Source organism: Polyodon spathula, chromosome 1, assembly GCF_017654505.1.
Source record: "Polyodon spathula isolate WHYD16114869_AA chromosome 1, ASM1765450v1, whole genome shotgun sequence".
Classification (NCBI taxonomy): domain Eukaryota; kingdom Metazoa; phylum Chordata; class Actinopteri; order Acipenseriformes; family Polyodontidae; genus Polyodon; species Polyodon spathula.
In genome coordinates, this window is record NC_054534.1 from 103,615,655 (window position 1) to 103,631,236 (window position 15,582).

Genomic DNA, 15,582 nt, shown 5'->3' on the forward strand with positions numbered 1-15,582 from the left:
TTACAAAGCTTTCACGTGCTCTTCTAAAACCATTATCACCAATTCATACAATTGCTATATACAACAAATGCGATGTGGGAGGATCTGTAAATTTCTTGGTTCTGGATTGATAACTATGTCCACAATAATGGGAGTTATGAGGTTACCAGTTAAGAGTTTTGAAATCTGTTGTTTCTGCCAGTTGACCTTCCGTATGATTACCCACTGAAGGTCAGTTTGCTGAAACATTGGCATACAAAAATGCTTGATTGCCTCTTACTCTTTCTTTCTTGAGCAAAATCTCAGTTTTGTCTAAATTTAATAGGTTCCCTGCACTCTGCCAAACAATTTGTGTAATTTTTTTTTTTTCCCCTTACCCCCAAAAAAGGGGAAAAATGCTTTTTTGTAGCAGTTATTGCATTTTGTAAATTGGTTACTACAGTGATTAGATCCAGTGAATGGATGCATTTAATTGTTAAGATGGGTGATTGGTTAGCTACTGCTTGTTGTGACCTTTATGGCACACTTGCATAGAGGATACTGCAGTTTTTTCTTTTTTTTTTTTCCAGAGGGATTGTAAGTGGCTCAATGTGTACAAATCCCCGATCCTACCCTGGCACACATACGTCCTATGTGCTTATTTGACAAAAACAAAAAAAAGTCCTCTTATACCATACCATCTTAAATGGACCAAATTTTGTGGTTGAGGATAACCCACACCTGAAGGCGGCCAGGATTCCAGGGTAGGTGCATCCAAAAGAACAGGCGTGTAACTCATGCCTGACGGAGTGAGAATGGTTGAAGGTGGTAAATGTGCCTATTTTAAGTGCAGATAACCTAGATGATATAGGGTGTTCCAACAAAAAATATTGAATTGCCATAACGATCCCATCTACGGTCCTTGGTCCATGTGAACTGGAATGACTTGTATGTAACAGGGCAAGCTTGGAAGAACAAAGAAACATTCAAAATAAATATTGTAGACAACAATATTGAAACTAGCCTACAGAAGATACTATAGTGGTTCTCCAGTTGTCTCACGAACACTGGAGTACAGTTTGTATTGATCGTGTTGAAATGGACCCATTCTTTTCTCTGTGTGTGTTTATACACACATGCCCACATTTTTTTCAGTCTACTTTTATAGCAATATTCTGTTTTTTAAAAAAAAAAAAAAAAAAAAAAAAAAAATCTGTTTTATCTGTTAATGTTCATACTGATGCACCCATAAAGCTGTGTGGGCTGCTGCTGTTTCTGTGCTTTGACAGTAGTCTGGCAAAAGTAATGTACACAACTGTGGTGTGTCCCAACTACTGGTGGGAATATACAAGTTAAACCATACCAGGCCTACATTTCTTTCTCATTTCTTTGATATAAATTAGGAGTCAATACTCTTAAGATTACCATTACCTTGCTGCAAGCCACGGAGTTAGTTCATATCACACAGCGTCTCGCGTGACACAGTTCCAGACTGTTATGAAAATTAGAGTTAATGTTGTCTGTTGTAATGGTTGAATGATTGAGATGTTTCTCTACTAGGAAAAAAAAAAAAAAAAAAAAAATGCACTTTTAAAGATCTTTTTTTTGTAAGACCAAAAACATAATCACAGATTAAAAACTAATATATATGTTTTTAATCTCTCTTATATATATTCTAGAAATTAATAATAATATATATATATATATATAAATATATATATATATATTAGAATGAGTGATGTACCTTAATATTTAGATATATATATATTTTACACAAGGTAATCCCCATTAGGGGAAGACTATTGTATTGTCTCGTTTATTTTTTTTTCCCATTTATTTTGGAATTCTAATTTCTATACACAGCCAGGCTGTGTCAGTTCCATGCTTGATTTATGTGTTAAGATCTGTAAGTCTGTATCAAGTCACATCTCATGAGTTTACTTTCTAAGGATAGGCATGACGAGCACTCGGTTTATAGAAAGATGTTCTGGCTTTCAGTGGGGTAAACAACCGATGTAAGTTTGTGCTCTATATCACTTCTGAAAAATCAACTTGCTTGTGTGTGCTTGCTACAAACTAACAGTTAAAGATGTATGGAAGCCTGTGTTATAGTGGCCATTTGGCCTTTTGTTTCCAGTGTTTAACATTAACACTTTAGTACAGTGTTGTACTTTTACTGTTTTAAATCAAAACTTGATGTTCTCTATAGCCAGATCAGAGGTGTCCATTATCTTACTCTGTGTACTTACATTGATGCATTTTTTATAACTCTTTTGTGGGTGTATTTTTTCAAATATATATTTTACAAGTACCATATCCTCTATTCCATCCTGTCTGGTTTTCATCCTACTTGTCAAGTTTTGTCATTCTTCTTTATATATTTTTTTTAAAGGATCCAGCCATTAAAGACGACTCACTTTCAGAATTTCACCATTACAGTAATAGGACTGTAACTGCTTAATTGCAATTGACAGTGAATGTTGCTCATGAAGAACCTGTGAATTTGTGAAAGTAAATGTTATAAGTGCTAAACAGACTTCATTTTAATAAAATAATGCAAACCAAAGCACAGAAGATTTCTTTTCTGTTAAAAAATAATTCTAATTGTTAAGCTTTTGTTGGGTGTCTGTTGATTTTCAGTTTCTAAATCCAAAAACACTTATCTAAAGTTCAACCTAGACTGATCCTTGGACAGAATCGCTGGTTACAGCGGCTTGCATTATCATTTGTATTAAAAGCCAATGTTGGTAAACAAATAAAAACAAGACAGGAAACAATGTTTCAACAGCCTTTAAAAGCAAGTATGTCAGTTACATACACCATCCACCACAGCCTAAAATTCAAAATTAAGAGCGAGCAGTATGCTGAAACGCAAGCGACTGTCACACACATCAACAGCATGCACAGAATAGTATAGAAAAAGAATTACAATGACAATTTGATAAGCCATTATCCAGATATGTTGAAAAATGTAAGTGTGACACACAGGCAACCTCCCTATATCCCTAGCAGCTGACACTCTCAATACCTGAAACTAGATAATGTGAATACCAGTTTCATGGCAGTTGGATAAGTGGTATTCCTGAGCAGTAGGAAGTATATATGGCCTGTCTGCACTGTATCCACTTCACTGGGGATTTCATCACCAGCGGGGGATAAGTGGAATCGTGACTGATTGTTTTTAAGATCAGTGCAAAATACTGCATCTGGTATACACCTCACGGATGGCTAATCAAGTTCCAAGTAGAGTATCATTATCCCCCTCTAAAATTAACCTGCGTTTAGAATCTAGAATCTTGTTTTAAATACATTTCAATTAACCTGTTTTTATAAGCATTTCACAGTAGCAGAGAATCTAGATGGTACATTTGCAAAACTGAGTGGAAGTATAAATTAAAATCAGAAAACCTTTGATTTAGAAATAAAATAAAATGTGACAATGCCAGTGCTGGAGGTTGCTCAGCACACTGCAAATTCATGCTCGTAAGCCACCTGTCAATGTCACAGCACAGACACATCACATCAAGGAACACCATCCACAAATTCCAAGGGCACCTCTTGCAGAATTGCCCACCACTCTGAATAATGTGAAATACACTTGTGTCTTGTGTTGTTGGCCTGTAAGAACCAAAGCAGCCGCACTGTTATTTAGAGCATAACTGAATTGACTTACTCAACATTATCTGCAAAAAAAAGGTGTGACTGCACAATATGACCTGGCCCGAATTGTGTGGGAACAGCAAAAGGCTTTTTACTGAACAATTCCTGATTGAGAACATTTTGGGGGCCAAAATTACAAACACAATGAGTTTTGGGCATCAATTCGTCAGGGATGTACAAGAAACCTGTGTAGATGTCCTACAATATAGCCAGTGATTTCTGCCCAATACCTGAGCATATCCTTTGGCACACCCGTCCAATAACACGCTGAACTGTGGGGGTTTCATTGTTCTTGTTTTTCGTTATCCAGCCATGCCACAAAGTGACACACTAGCTCTGAGGCTGCAGGACTACCATGTATTCCCCTTCAAGGTCGGGCACCAACTCGAGGGGGGAGGGGGGTGGTGGTGCAAGAATGCTGGAGAGGTGAGTTGGTGAAGAGAAACAGCTCCAGCTTGCTCCATGAAAGCTGAGGGACAGAAACACTGAATTTTGAGTTTCCTAGCATGGTACTCTCATTAGTTAAATCACCCAATGGGGGGGGGGGTGATTTATATAGACCTTAATTATTTAAATTATGCATTTTGTGATACTGTAATATCATGAAACTCTCTGTTTTCTGTCCAAAGGGTGTAAATAAAAACTTTTACAGATTTACCAATCCCCCTTGAGTGAATAGAAATCTATCTCTATCTCTACATACAATAACCGCAGACTGTGGCTCGCAGTTTGTGAACACCTCCTCCACAGTGGTTATAGCTTGGACTGGTAGCTTGGAGATGCTGTATTTGGTATGGTTTCATTACTGTTGCATGTCTACATTGTGATGTGATAAATCTCTAGATACAGAATAAGGATCTCCGAGCTGCACACTCAGCATCTTCTGATATTCACCCGGATATATACTCTTGGGGGTCATGGTGAATGGACCACATGTTCACAACCACACATGTACCTTAGGAATGTTCTTTGATACTGAGGATATAGCGGAAAACAAAACAATGGCCTTTCCGCTCATAGTAAAGAGCACAAGGTCTTTCTTTCAATACTACCTGGAGTCAAAAACCACATTTTGTGTCAAGGTCTGCTTCAGAAGCTAAAAAGTGGTTTCCACTCCAGCATTGAAGGTGTCGGCCGCAGTCATCAGAATGTGATCATCACTGAAAACAGCCTCCTCCAGGCCTCGGCTCTCCATGGGCAGAGCGTCCATCAGGTCACATATCTCATATACACAGTAAGTATCCTGCGAACAATCGATGATATATCAATCGCATCCAAAACACCCTCATCCTCCACCCCTATTCCCTCATCCACCACCCATATCATCCACCCCTCCCCCTCATCCACCACACGCATCATCCGCCACCCCTCATCCACTACCCAAATCATCCGCCCCTCCCATCCACCACCCGCGTCATCTTCCCCTCCCCCCTCATCCACCACCCACATCATCTTCCCCTCCCCCCTCATCCACCACCCACATCATCTGCCCCCCCCATCCACCACCCACATCATCCACCCCCATCCACCACCCATATCATCCACCCCCATCCATTACCCACATCATCCGCCCCCATCCACCACCCACATCATCCACCCCCATCCACCACCCACATCATCCGCCCCTCCCATCCACCACCTGAGTCATCCTCCCCTCGCCCATCCACCACCCATATCATCCACCCCCATCCACTACCCACATCATCCGCCCTCATCCACTACCCACGTCATCCACTCCCATCCACCACCCATATCATCCATACCCATCCACTACCCACATCATCCGCCCCCACATACCACACACGTCATCCACCCCCATCCAATACCCACATCATCCGCCCCTCCCATCCACCACCCGGGTCATCCTCCCCTGACCTCTCATCCACCACCCACCCACATCATCCGCCCCCATCCACTACCCATGTCATCCAGCCCCATCCACTACTCACGTCATCCTCCACTCCCCCTCATCCACCGCCCACATCATCCACCCACATCATCCGCCCCCCATCCACCACTCACGTCATCCACCCCTCCCTCCTTATCCACCGCCCACATCATCCACCCCCATCCAGCACCCACTTCATCCACCCCCATCCACCACCCACATCATCCGCCCCCCCTCATCAACAACCCACATTGTCCACCCCTCCCTCCTCATCCACCGCCCACATCATCAACCCCCATCCAACACAAACATCATCCACCCCCATCCACCACCCACGTCATCCACCCCCATCCACCACCAACATCATCCGCCCCCCCTCATCAACTACCCACATCATCCGTCCCTCTCTCCTCATCCACCGCCCACATCATCCACCCCCATCCACCACCCACATCATCCACCCCCTCCCATCACCCACCCACATCATCCACCCCCATCCACCACCCACATCATCCACCCCCCTCATCAACTACCCACATCATCTGCCCCTCCCTCCTCATCCACCGCGAACATCATCCAGCCCCCTCCCCCCAACCACCACCCACATCATCCACCCCCATCCACTACCCACATCATCTACCCCCATCAACCACCCATATCATCCGCCCCTCCCATCCACCACCCACGTCACCCACCCCTCCCTCCTCATCCACGGCCCATGTCATCCACCCCCATCCACCAACCATGTCATCCTCCCTAATCGACCACCCATATCATCCGCCCCTCCCACCCACTACTCACGTCATCCACCCCTCCCTCCTCATCCACCCCCATCCAACACCCACGTCATCCTCCCCCATCAACCACCCATATCATCCGCCCCTCCCATCCACCACCTGCGTCATCCACCCCTCCCTCCTAATCCACTGGCCACATCATCCACCCCCATCCACCACCCATATCATCGCCCCCCCATTAGGTGGGGTAGGTGGTGGTCATCGGTCCCCCAGTAAGCGGGGGGTGGGTGTATGTGGTTCAGTAGGATGGGGTGGTAGGTGGTGTATACAGCACCAGGTGTGGTAGGTAGGGGGGGAGGTTCGATGGGTAGGTGGTGGTGGCGTAGTGGGTGCAGGTCGGTATGGAGGCGGAGGTAGTAGGTGGTGGGTAGGTGGTGGGTGTAGTAGGCGGGAGGGAGTAAGTAAGGTGGCGGGTGTAGTAGAGTCGGGGTAAGTGGTGGTGGGTGCAGTAGGTGGGGACCCATAGGTTGCATGTGGGTGTACGCCGCCGTAGGTCGGGGTAAGGTGGTGGGTGCAGTAGTTGGAGGGGTGGTAGTTTGGTGGGTATAGTAGGCGGGCAGCGTAGGGTGGCGGGGAGGGTTGGTGGGTGGGCGAGGGTGCACCAACCAACCGCATCACCCACAACCACCACCTGCGTCATCCACCCCTCCCTCCACCACCCACATCATCCACCCCCATCCACCACCCACATCATCTGCCCCTCCCATCCACCACCCGCATCATCCTCCCCTCCCCCCATCCACCAGCCACGTCATCCACCCCCATCCACCACCCATATCATCCGCCCCTCCCATCCATTACCCACGTCATCCACCCCATCCACCACCCACGTCATCCTCCCCCATCCACCACCCATATCATCCGCCCCTCCCATCCACTACCCATGTCATCCACCCCATCCACCACCCATGTCATCCTCCCCCATCCACCACCCATATCATCCGCCCCTCCCATCCACCACCCGCGTCATCCACCCCTCCCTCCTCATCCACCCCCATCCAACACCCACGTCATCCACCCCATCCACCACCCACGTCATCCTCCCCCATCCACCACCCATATCATCCGCCCCTCCCAACCACCACCCGCGTCATCCACCCCTCCCTCCTCATCCACCGCCCACATCATCCACCCCCATCCACCACCTACATCATCTGCCCCTCCCATCCACCACCCGCATCATCCTCCCCTCCCCCATCCACCACCCACATCATCTGCCCCTCCCATCCACCACCCGCGTCATCCACCCCTCCCTCCTAATCCACCAGCCACATCATCCACGTCATCCTCCCCCATCCACCACCCATATCATCCGCCCCTCCCATCCACTACCCACGTCATCCACCCCTCCCTCATCTACCCCATCCACCACCCATGTCATCCTCCCCCATCCACCACCCATATCATCCGCCCCTCCCATCCACCACCCACCTCGTCCACCCCATCCACCACCTGCGTCATCCTCCCCTCCCTCCTCATCCACCGCCCACATCATTCACCCCCATCCACTACCCACGTCATCCACCCCTCCCTCATCTTCCACCACCCACATCATCCACCCACATCATCCGCCCCTCCCATCCACCACCCGAGTCATCCTCCCCTCCCCCCTCATCCACCACTCACATCATCCACCCCCATCCACCACCCACATCATCCACCCCCCTCATCAACTACCCACATCATCCGCCCCTCCCTTCTCATCCACCGCGAACATCATCCAGCCCCCTCCCCCCAACCACCACCCACATCATCCACCCCCATCCACTACCCACATCATCTACCCCCATCAACCACCCATATCATCCGCCCCTCCCATCCACCACCCGCGTCACCCACCCCTCCCTCCTCATCCACCGCCCATGTCATCCACCCCCATCCACCAACCATGTCATCCTCCCTAATCGACCACCCATATCATCCGCCCCTCCCACCCACTACCCACGTCATCCACCCCTCCCTCCTCATCCACCCCCATCCACCACCCACGTCATCCTCCCCCATCCACCACCCATATCATCCGCCCCTCCCAACCACCACCTGCGTCATCCACCCCTCCCTCCTAATCCACCAGCCACATCATCCAGGTAGGTGTGTACGTAAATATGGTGTTCGTGTTTGGAATGCGTAGTGGTAGGATTTTTTGTGTTGCCGTCGTCATACCAGTTGTTGAGGTATTATGTGGTCAGGCGTCTCCCGTAAAGTAGGCTCATGGGATGTGGTCGGGCAGTAGGGTGGTGGTGTGGGTGGGGGCCGTTGTTGTATAGGTGTTGTGCCTCCGCCGCAGTAGGCCAGTGGGGAGGTAGGAGTAGGTGGTCGGGTGTAGTCAGGTAGGGGGGGTAGGTTGCCACGTGGGGGGGTGGCTGGCGGTGACCAGTCCCGTGATCGTTTCCAGGTTCCAAGGGTGTAACAGTATGGAGGGGTTATCTGTGGTGTGTATAAGTGTACCCGGGGAGGGGGGAGGAGTAGTGGTCCGGGTGTAGTAGGTTGTCCTCAGTCCACGGCCATCCAGTAGGTATACGTCCAAGGGAGGGTCACCACCCCCATCATCAGTAGGAGGGTACTCCACCACCCCCATCTCAGTTCCATTAGGAGGGGGTTGTCGGTGGGGAAAGTAGTAGGTGGGCCCCCTCCCAAGTATGTCCCAGGTGGTAGGTGTCATGGGGTACCCGTGGGTGTAGTAGGTGGGGTAAGTGTAGGTGTCGTGGGTGTAGTAGTACGGGGGGTGGTTGGTGGTTACAGTAGGCACGGGGAGGGTGGTAGTACAGGGCCACGTCAGGTGGGGGCGGCAAGGTAGGTAGGGCCCCTAGTGGTTAGGGAGGGTCATCATCCTCCCCTCCCCCATCCACCACCCACCTCATCCACCCCCATCCACCACCCATATCATCCGCCCCTCCCATCCACCACCCACGTCATCCACCCCCATCCACCACCCGCATCATCCTCCCCTCCCCCATCCACCACCCATATCATCCGCCCCTCCCATCCACTACCCATGTCATCCACCCCATCCACCACCCATGTCATCCTCCCCCATCCACCACCCATATCATCCGCCCCTCCCATCCACCACCCGCGTCATCCACCCCTCCCTCCTCATCCACCCCCATCCAACACCCACGTCATCCCGTCAGTAGAGGCGGGGAGGGTTTGGTGGTGGGCGCCAGTAGGTGGGGAGGGAGAGTATCCCCTCCCTCCTCATCCACCACCCACATCATCCACCCCCATCCACCACCTACATCATCTGCCCCTCCCATCCACCACCCGCATCATCCTCCCCTCCCCCATCCACCACCCACATCATCCACCCCCATCCACCACCCACATCATCCACCCCCATCCCTCCCATCCACCACCCACATCATCCACGTCATCCTCCCCCATCCACCACCCATATCATCCCCTCCCATCCCACTCCGTCATCCACCCCTCCACCTCATCCACCACCCATCCCTCATCCTCCCCCATCCACCACCCATGTCATCCTCCCCCATCGACCACCCATATCATCCGCCCCTCCCATCCACCACCCACCTCGTCCACCCCATCCACCACCTGCGTCATCCTCCCCTCCCTCCTCATCCACCGCCCACATCATCCACCCCCATCCACTACCCACATCACCGCCCACCCCTCCCTCATCTTCCACCACCCACATCATCCACCCACATCATCCGCCCCTCCCATCCACCACCCGTCAGTCATCCTCCCCCTCCCCCCTCATCCACCACTCACATCATCCACCCCCATCCACCACCCACATCATCCACCCCCCCTCATCAACTACCCACATCATCCGCCCCTCCCTTCTCATCCACCGCCCACATCATCCAGCCCCATCCACCACCCACATCATCCACCCCTCCCCCCATCCACCACCCACATCATCCACCCCCATCCACTACCCACATCATCTACCCCATCCACCACCCAAATCATCCGCCCCTCCTATCCACCACCCGCGTCACCCACCCCTCCCTCCTCATCCACCACCCACATCATCTGCCCCCATCATCCACTACCCACATCATCCGCCCCCCCTCATCCACTACCCACATCATCTGCCCCCCCTCATCCACTACCCACATCATCCATCCCTCCCCCCACATCCACTATCCACATCATCCACCCCTCCCCCCTCATCCACCACCTAGTAGGTGGATACAATTAAAAGGATAACCGAAGAAAATACAATGGATGTAGTAGTACTACCCACATCATCCATCCCTCCCTCCCATCCACCACCCACATCATCCACCCCCATCCACCACCCATATCATCCACCCCTCCCCCTCATCCACCACCCATGTCATCCACCCCCCTCATCCTCCGCTCCGCTCACCCACTACACACTATTCATTTTGAACTCCACAATAGAGGGAATGTATAGCTCCTCATGTTGGAAATAATTGGACTATCTAGTGAATTCATCAAATCCCTGTATGCAATTAAGAATCACTGTTAGCTCAAAAGTAATTAAAAACACCTTAAAGGGTACAAAACAACCGTACCTTTTTGCTTGTCCCCAGCTCAATTAGTACAGTATTAAGATTTGACAGATCATTAAAAAAGATTCCAAAGATTTAACACCCAATTTGTTAATTTAATTTATTAAGGTAGTTCTTACATTTACTACCTGAGGTTATAAGTAATATGTTTATCTGGGAATGAGAAAAAAGTTCACTTAAATTACTGTGTTTAATTTGACTAACTTGTGTGGCAAGCATTAAGAAACACAGAGCTAGGTTTTCAAAGCTTTTTTTATTCCATATCGTAATAGCACATCTTTTTCTGGAAGGAAACAAATAAACTCTGGTTAATAAAAAAAGAAAACTACTAACAAGACCCTTAATTAAACATTTGAGTTATTTATTTCTGGTATGGTAACTTTGGTTATGTTGCATTCTTCTTTCACTCTGAAGTAAAGAGCTCAGAGAATCTGTCCCAAATTGCTACTCACTGCAGTCAACATTTCAGTCAAGGTCTTTATTCATCCAGATGAGTCAATTGAGAACAAATTCTAATTTACAATGATAACTTGTCAAGAGGTTCACACCAGCAGTACTGAAGAAACACCAATGAAGTAACACCAAGAAAAGAGCTCACCATATGGGCTCTCCCAACCAAGATCTTACCTTTGTGCAGCAGGATCTCCTTGGTGAAACTGTTGATCACCGCAGTATAGTGTGGCCCCAAGTACAGACCAAAGAGGTCCCCATACTTGTGCCACAGCCTAGTGAAGAGGAGATGGGGAGCAGTGGTGCCTCCCAGGCTGAGCAGGCTGCCCATAATCTTACAGGGGCTCTTACAGATATCGTTGCCCGCTGGTCGCTGGTTTGTCGCCTGCATGTTCACCAGCATGGTCGCACAAAGCAACACGCCGGAAACACAAGTCTCCCTCTTGTTGCCTTCAACAAAAGTTGCTTGTGTGAACAGGTTCAAAATCTCAGACAAGGTTTACTGCATTAGATTAATTTAGGGGAGTAGACCCCTTTAGAACTTTACTGTGAAGGAATTTTTAAGACCTTTTTCTTCTTGGATCAGCTTTACCAGCTCCTCAGTCAGCACTAAGTTCACTGAACCAGCATGACCATTAATTTATCTCTGTGTGAAGTGTCTCCTTCCCTCTGTTCTAAGTCTATCTACACTAAATTTCCAACTGTGTCGTCTGGTCCTGGTTTCTGTACCGCGCTTAAAGTATGTCAATTATGTCAGCTCCTTTCAAGATTGTCAGCTCCTAATTCTCTTTGTTCTAGGTTAAATAGATTCAGTTCTTTCAACCTATCTTCACAGCTCATTCCTTTAAACCCCCAGTAGTCTAGTTGCTCTATGTTAGACCCACTCCAGGCGGTCTCACCAGTGCATTAAACAACATCACTGTAAACTCCTTGGATTTGTACTCTACACTTTTGGCTGTATACTCAAGCATTCTGTTTGGCTTTTTGATCGTTGTCCCACACTGTCTGGATGATGACAGCAATGAATCTATTACAACACCAAGGTCTTTCTCTTGGTCTGCCTGTATAAACTAGGATCCACACAGCCTACAGCAGTGCACCATGTTTTACTCAGCCACCAGTTTGTTATAAGAGCCAAATAGCTTAGCTATTGATGTGTTAGCACTTATTTTGTAAATCTAATCCTTGTTTTGGGGACCAGCCAAACACTTCTCATCACTGCAAAAGCAAAAACGCTAGCCTTATCTCCTTAAATCAATTTGATGAAGTGCAATTTTCAGAGAATTGTAATGATTTAAAACTAGCATTGAACACCCTTGTTGTAGTATAATACAGGGTTGTATTACTTTAAATAAAACGTTGGCCCAAAAGACAGTTTAAAGTGTTGATTACTATTCGGCAAACAGGCTTAAAAATAAAACTTAGGTAGTGGTAGTATGGCGAATGTATACCCAGGAGTTTAGTTTCAGAAGCTGCCTGATAATACAGAAGTATTGCCTGAATTGGGCAACCTTAAACTAATTTGGTTATTGTCTGTTTTATTTTAAACTTGATATTCTGTTCATACAACTAAATGTATAATTGCAATTGTGCAATTGGCTACATTCTGATGAGGCAGCACAATGTAAATATTCCTCAGAAATGCATACTTTTTAGCTGCTGTTCCAACTGTCCCTGGCACTGCAATAACTCAGATAAAGACGTCAATGTGTGTTTAACCCTCGGAGTCTCTGATAAAGCGTCACAATACAAGGCCTTCACAGCCATATATACATATATAAATTAACTAACACCTTGTTACACCAAGCAGCATCTACTGTATAGAAATAAAAAGCTAAACTTACAAAAATTAATCCCTTGGAAAATTGAAATGGGCGATATTATTAATAATTAATAAAATAATAATGACATCGCAATAGTCAATCATATATAATAAAATGCACAACGGTGTTAATTTAGGCCTTGTGGACACCTCCGTAATCATGACAACATCACTGTAGTTGCAATAATAATAATAATAATAATAATAATAATAATAATAATAATAGGCCTATCCTCTCTGCTACCAAACCACGCCCCAGATTCCCTGCTCATGAATATGCATGCCAGTTGCAATTTCAGACAGCACTTCGGCGATAAAGATCTCTTGTCAGGCCAGGTGAAAACATCGATCGTAGAAATAATAGCACGTATGTGTTAAGGAGGGGTGTTTCTAAATAAGTCTAAGTGAATTGTGTTTGAAAATGCAACCGTTTTAAAAAGAGAAGGCTTGGAATAGGAAATAAGGCAGATATTACATTATACAGATTGGGGAAAGTCGCCACCTTAACTCCTTGGATTCCCATGATGCACCGCTTAGGCACGGGCAGAAGTTCCAATGTTAAAGCACCAGAGATGACCATCTTGTCTATATAGAAGCTCGTTGACTACTTTGAGGTATGCGCATGCGCGAGTGTTTCGTTGAAGTTTGTCCGTCTGATTATTTAAGCTATGAATTTATTCATCGATGTGGTTTGTTGTGAACTTTCGGTAATACTAATTAAATGTACAATTTAGTCAGGAAAATTGTATAAAAACATCAAAACACAAAGTAATCACCTGTTTATCTATATAGTTTATTTATCGCCGTGGTTTGCGATAACTTCTTTATTACATTCGCATATCTCAAAGTAATGCAAAATTCAGCAAGGTGCGAATTTTGGCACGACAGGACCACATTGTTTTGTTGTGAGTAATTAACACATTTTATTTAATACATACGAACTATATTTCTTGAAGGTCATTACTCTGCAAATAAACTATCAGCTAGCTGATTAATTAGCAATTAATCTAAACTGTTTAATACCCATGCTAAATTATATATTTCTAAACACATTTCAGTAGTTTTTTTTTAAGGGAATGCCCTCTATATAAACGTGTGTTTTTGGTAAGAAAAAGCAGATACATGTCCTGTCACTCACCTGATTTTTACTGACTAACTTGTCGGATTATCCCACGAGAACACCACTCTTTGCTATAACCTTTGAAATGATGTAATATGTGGTTCTAGTTAAGCAATTTTAAATACAAAGTGCGCCATCTCGTGGACCCAGGTCACAAAGGCATTGTTTTCTTCCAACGTTTGTATGTAATTATTAAATCTTATTCAAGAGGTTGAATTTATGTTCATTGAACGTAATTTACTGTTGAATGTATGAGGAGTTCTTGATCCACTTATTCAGGCCTTATCAATATACAGTAAATTTGCAGCTGGAATGCAAATAGTTACAATGTATGTGTTGATTGCTGCCTGCAATCACTGGGACATCCACTTTTCACAGACAACAGGATACCCAACATTTTCCTTAAAAAAAAAAAAAAAACAAGCTTTCAAGTTGCTGTTATTTGATATTTTTAAATAAATTGTTAAGGGTTGCTAAAGCAACACACTACTGTAAATTTTATAAAAAGGCAGTTTGCTTACTTTCTTCAAAAGCTAATTTGCTGAAATTCCATTCAACAACTGGGTATAAAACAGTACTAATGTAGAAAAAAGGGAGACTAAGGAGCAATAGGAAACCTTATGAAATGCAGAACCAGGGTTTGAAGCAGCAAGCTCCTCCTCATCATGCAGAACCAGGGTTTGAAGCAGTGCGCTCCTCATCATGCAGAACCAGGGTTTGAAGCAGTGCGCTCCTCATCATCCAGAACCAGGGTTTGAAGCAGTGCGCTCCTCATCATGCAGAACCAGGGTTTGAAGCAGCGGGCTCCTTATCATTCACAACCAGGGTTTGAAGCAGCAAGCTCCTCCTCATCATGCAGAACCAGGGTTTGAAGCAGCAAGCTCCTCCTCATCATGCAGAACCAGGGTTTGAAGCAGTGCGCTCCTCATCATGCAGAACCAGGGTTTGAAGCAGTGCGCTCCTCATCATGCAGAACCAGGGTTTGAAGCAGCAAGCTCCTCCTCATCATGCAGAACCAGGGTTTGAAGCAGCAAGCTCCTCCTCATCATGCAGAACCAGGGTTTGAAGCAGTGCGCTCCTCATCATGCAGAACCAGGGTTTGAAGCAGTGCGCTCCTCATCATCCAGAACCAGGGTTTGAAGCAGCGGGCTCCTTATCATTCACAACCAGGGTTTGAAGCAGCAAGCTCCTCCTCATCATGCAGAACCAGGGTTTGAAGCAGTGCGCTCCTCATCACGTAGAACCAGGGTTTGAAGCAGCGAGCTCCTCATTACCATGCAGAACCAGGGTTTGAAGCAGAAAGCTCCTCATGATTTTTGCTTCCTGGAGACACAGCAAAGATTACAGCTGACATTCATAATCTCCTGCTTTATGATGTG

General features: G+C 46.7%; 1 long non-coding RNA gene across 1 annotated transcript; it reads right to left on the reverse strand.

The window, feature by feature from the left end:
- Window positions 1-1,749: 1,749 nt before the first annotated feature.
- LOC121325790 lies at window positions 1,750-14,982 on the reverse strand. The gene is made up of 4 exons (XR_005951367.1): window positions 14,821-14,982; window positions 14,222-14,604; window positions 4,688-4,861; window positions 1,750-4,087 (listed from the first exon to the last, which is right to left on the reverse strand). It is a non-coding gene; the product is annotated as an uncharacterized LOC121325790 (long non-coding RNA).
- Between the last annotated feature and the right edge of the window lie 600 nt (window positions 14,983-15,582).